The sequence below is a fragment of the Capsicum annuum genome, chromosome 5 (assembly GCF_002878395.1).
Source record: "Capsicum annuum cultivar UCD-10X-F1 chromosome 5, UCD10Xv1.1, whole genome shotgun sequence".
Taxonomy (NCBI): domain Eukaryota; kingdom Viridiplantae; phylum Streptophyta; class Magnoliopsida; order Solanales; family Solanaceae; genus Capsicum; species Capsicum annuum.
The window spans coordinates 206,452,612-206,458,073 of NC_061115.1; the positions used below are offsets into that span (position 1 = coordinate 206,452,612).

The 5,462-nt window shown below is 35.5% G+C and overlaps 1 pseudogene; it reads right to left on the reverse strand.

Annotated features, from left to right (window-relative positions):
* Positions 1-486: 486 nt before the first annotated feature.
* On the reverse strand, positions 487-4,492 carry LOC107871135 (annotated as a pseudogene).
* Between the last annotated feature and the right edge of the window lie 970 nt (positions 4,493-5,462).

The window sequence follows — 5,462 nt, forward strand, 5'->3', positions numbered from 1 at the left end:
TGCCAATTTTAATTGCGTTTTGAAACTGAACTTAGGGGAATCATTTAGTTTTTAGTTCATGTTCGGTACGGCTAAACAACATTTTTTAAAAAAAAATTCTAACAATGAACGGCATATTTTCATATTTCTCAACCCTAATAACATAACTACTTTGAAAATGCCAAATATCAGTGAATAATTAACTAAATATTTTGTTAAAAAATTGAATAAGCGGTTGAGTTAATAATTGGGTTCTAAATATATTTCATTAATGATTTTTAATATTTTAAAATATTTTTTTAAAAAATTACAGAACTCACGTCTTTATATAGGTAGCAAAAATTATATTTATCCCTAAAATAAGTATAGAAGATAATTAGACAAAGTTGAATTACTTTTGGAAGAAAACAAAGTTGAATGATGATCCAAACTTTTAACTCTAGTATATCACAAGCAATAGGACCAAACCAGAATTATCAATAATTGATGGACCAAATATGCTAAGTATTATCTCAATTATAAAAGTAGAGTAGTTGATTGAGAGATACTACTTGTATTGCCGTGAAAATTCAAATGTTATTAAATATAGACATGGCCTTACTTTAATTGTGTGACGAAATCTACACTTACATATATATTTTTTGGTTTATTTGCTTCAAATGAGGGGTTACTCTTCTCATTTGTTCTTAACATTTTGTTGCTGCACAACCAGCACTGAAAGTGGTCTATTGATCTCAGCAGCAGCAAGCATGTCACCAACTGGTCCAAGTTCTGGCAAATCATTCCATTCATTAAGACCTAATAGTTGTTGTAGATCGTCGCGATGACGTCTTCCGACCAAGATAAGATCAAAAGCTTCTTCCATAGCATGTATTATCAAAGCTGTTTCAGCCCCATCTTTAACTCTTTCCTCTCTGTACACAATATTATCTTGGTGCTGACCAAGAACTCTTATCTCCTTCAACATTTCAGCATCAAGTACAGCATCCCACTGGTTTTCACGTACGTCGATGTCCCATGACACGAATCTAACCACGGTCAGTTGAAGTTCAGGTGATCTTGACATACGTCTAGCATAAGACAACGCCTCCCGATCATCATTGCCTCCTATGAAAACCACGGCTACTTGATACATCGATGACTCATGATCGGATTGACTTGCTAGACGCTTTATTTTATGACGGTCAATTAGGATAGCTACTGAACAAGGGGCCATGTCCAATACATTATTGTTGATTGTCCTCAAGTTACTGCTGTCTAAGATAGTCTTCCCCTGTTGATTCCATTTCCTGTGAAATGGAAGTATGATCATAGACGCTAACTTGTCGAATGCAAGTGAGCAAATGTCCTGATGCATGAACTTTGGCAGTGACATTGAGGTGAAGAAATGAGTACTAGCAGATCCCAAGTACTGATTTTCAAATGATAAAAAGACTTCCACCATCTTTTGTGATCGAGAGATGCCAGAAGTATTCTTTTGTCCGAATTGATGATCAATTAGAACTGGGGCTGCTCGGCCAGCAAGTTCCACTAAATGCAGTGCATAGACAGATAAAGGACTTTCTTTACATGGAAAAGAAGCATCTAAGAGTTTACGGACAGCAACAACATCATCAAATCGATGAGCACATGTAAGCAGGCGCAACTCAGAATTGCTTGAAGCATGTTGGATGTCTCTTTTCTGATAACCCGCATATATCCTTGTTTGATCATAGAGCAACCCAACACACAAATGCGAGAGTGAAGCTATAAGGAATACAGATGCAATTAACATGGAAAAGGTTTCGCCATCATATGTCTGTGATTGAATAAAGGGGAGGAGAAAAGGGAATTAAAAGTCTGGCTGAAAAAGGTTATTAGCACATTCTACGAGTGACAAACGATTGTTTGTTTTCTCATAAGGAGCATCGCTATCACATACACCAACATTTCACATGTTGACAATAAACAGGTACACAGTGTCAACAATAATAATACGAAACAGCAATATTTAGTTAGTATTGAAAGGATAATAAAATACCTGATTAATAACATTGTACAAGTGAAAATACAGCTGAATAACGCCTTGTGTGATCATGATGAAGGCAAGAGCGGCAGCATCTTTTGGGGGCACCTTGCAGGCCAATGCTGGAAGGAAAACTGATGCGTACTTCACAGTGAGAGAAAAGAACACCATAACCCATATCCAATTCAGGAACGCGAGATCATACAATTCAACCAGATTTACTTTCATACCACAATAAGTGACCAGAAGAGGTGCAAGCAAACCAGATACTATGGTCTCTAATTTATCTACCAATGTTGACCCCAGAGGTGGACCATCTGGTATCACAAGACCTAGAATAAAAGGACCAAATTGGTAATTAAGCCCCGCATTATCCACAAGAATCAAAGCTATCAGGACTGTGACACATGCCCAAATAATGTAAACGGAATCTACAGGCCTGCCTTCTGGGGTCTTTTTGATGATCCAAAGTGAAAGAGGTCGCATGGTAAACACAATAAGAGCGAATATGACAAAAAGAAAGACAAAAGACTGCACAGATAATACAGTCGTTATCTCTGCGTAGAATCCAATTCTAAGGGTCGTGAGGATACTCAACCCCAAATTACTAAATAGGTCACTGATCAAACTTGCTGCCAGAGCAAGACGACCAAGCTCAGAATTCATGATTTTCAGGTCAACAAGGAGAGCCGCAATCACAGGAAATGAAATCAATCCCTCTGTCAAGAAAATAGTTTGGGTGGCTGGTTGTCGGTATCTATGAAGGTTTACATCTTTTGAAAAGTATCCAAAATACAAGCTCGCAGCAGACGACATTGGTATAACGACTGCAAGTAATCCGATTGTCCACGCCCTTGAGCCACTTCTCACTACCACTTTTGGGTCCATCTTAACTCCACTTACGAATATAAAGAAGATATAACCAATCTTTGACAATATGTCTACGAAAATTTCTCCTTGTTGTGGAAATAAATTCTCTGTAAAGTTCGGGATCCTTCCTAGCATTGTTGGCCCCAGTATGATACCTGCCTGTACGTGAATGACAATACCATCAAATCTCGAGTTAAATACAAGCATAAATGAAATTACAACAACAATATAGCCAGTGTAATCCACAAGGGGGTCTTGGAGGATAAATTGTACGCAGATCTTACTCCTCTACCTTGGGAGGACAAGCGTAAGTGCCATTATGTCTTTTTTGGGTATAATTTAGTGTTCATGCCTTTGGTAATCTAAAGAACCACTACTTTATCCTTTTGATGAAAAAAGAACAATATTCTGGGAATCAGGAGAGGGAAAATACAAAATTTCTCTTCCCCTGTCCAGTCGAAAATAAAACGTAACACTAGGATTGAAGGAAAAATATAACAAGTTGAAGAGTATATAATTAGCAAGTCTTAGAGAAACATGATTTAGCAATGATTTGCCTACTACCTTTGTTGGTGATAGGTTAAAAGTCAATGGCGGAGACAGAAACTCATACAGCGCATTCAAGAAAATAATAGAACGTGACACCAAGGATTTTAACATGCAACTTAAAGCCATTTTGAACCCCTTTTATCAGTACGCTAGATTCTTTCCTTGTGTCAAGGGTATTCAACGACTTGTATAAAACCAAACCAAAAAATTGTTTTTGAAAATTTTGCACTATATAGCTGCCCATCAAAATATTATCCATCAAATGTATATTTTTTGTATATATCATAAAATATACATAATTAGTGTATATTTTTTTTTGTATATTTAGCTAGCAGTTGTAAATATTTCAGCTGAGCAGACAAATCAGCCAGGGTACACGGAAGGGCCACACCACAATGGGCGTGACACAGACAACCTACATTAATGCAAGCATTAGTGACTACTTCCACGTGTTTACCTCCATACATGCACTTTATCAATAAAATGGTATGTCTATGAATAAATGTGGGAACAGAGGCATAATACCAATATCTCAGAGATAAGGCGAGGAAGACGAATGCGTTTAAGGACCAAATGGAGAGCTTGAGTCAGCAGAAAGATAACAGCTAATTGTAGAAGAATCAATGGCAAATTGAAATCAAGAAATAAACCAGAATTGGGTAAACCCCATAATCCAGGTGAATGAAGAGGAATTTCAGCATAACATTTTTCATTAACTCCACCGGGTAATTCCCCTTCTGTGATGTTTTTCCCTGCTGTCGTCGCCATGATGATGATAATGCTAATGATGACGATGATGACGACGACGACCACCTAATTGGCTATAGGTTGAACTACCCCGACATTTGAAGAAGAAATTTAAGATTTTTTTGGTATGGTAAATAAAAAGAGAGGTTTAAAGATTTTTGTATCATTTTTTGTTTGAAGTTAAAATGGAGGGATGAAAATTGTGCCACACCCCGTAAAATGTTGAATGCCTTTGGTTTGGTTTGCAGAAGTAATGTAGCGGGAAAGGGAAAATGAAATGAATTTCTATCATGTCAATTTTTACCTTTTTCCTCTTTTTTGTACGTTCGATGGGAAGTAATTTTTTTTTGTAGGAAAATCATTGAATTTCTTAGTTATCTTTTTTGTGCTTGATAGGTAAGGAAAGAAAAAATCTTAAAAGTTTTTGTATATAATCTAGATAAATACTATGAGATATAAGGATAGGGGTGTGGGGATAAGGGTTGTAGTAATGAGGATGAATATGTGGTGTGTTAGAGGACGGATAGTAAAATTACTTTTACGTGATTGTCATGAATTAGAAGTTAGAACAATGAAACCAGTATTAATATATATTTTCATTACCTTCTTGGAGTATGGTCTAATCTGTCCCCGAACCCCTATGGATGTGACCAAAATATTTTGTGCGTCAGATTGTGTTTCTTTTATAATTTCCTATTGATTTAAAATTAGCTTTATTTTCTTTTGTTGATTATTTTAGAAAACTATAGCAGTAAGTTTCGGATGTGTTTGAACATGTTTTCACTCGTAAAACTACAGATATGTAAGTGAATCTATTAACATGTAATACTCTTCAAAAAAATATAATTTGATACTCCCTCCGTTTATTTTTAGAGTTTAAGTTCTGTGCATCGTTAGTGCACTAAATATTTTACACTGTCAGTAAACTTGACCTGCTATTGTAGGTTATCCAATTATATACACAAAATTTAAAAAATAAAAAATTAGTTAACAAACAATAGCAAGTCAAGTTTACCTGACAGAATATTTTGTACACTGGCGGTCCACAAAACTTAAATTCTTATTTTTATTTGTTATAGTTGTCATTTTGAGAGTAAAACAATATGAATATTGTACTTTTTTTCATCATCTATATTTTTTGTGGTGTAACAATTGTATTCTATTAATAATCAGAAATGTGTACAATAAAAGCTGAGCAGTTTAGGGACTAACTGTTTCTTTACATGAATCCTACTAACTGTTTCTTTACATGAATCCTATCTCTAATCTGCTAGTAACATTAACAATAATACAGCAGAAAGAGTAAAAATAA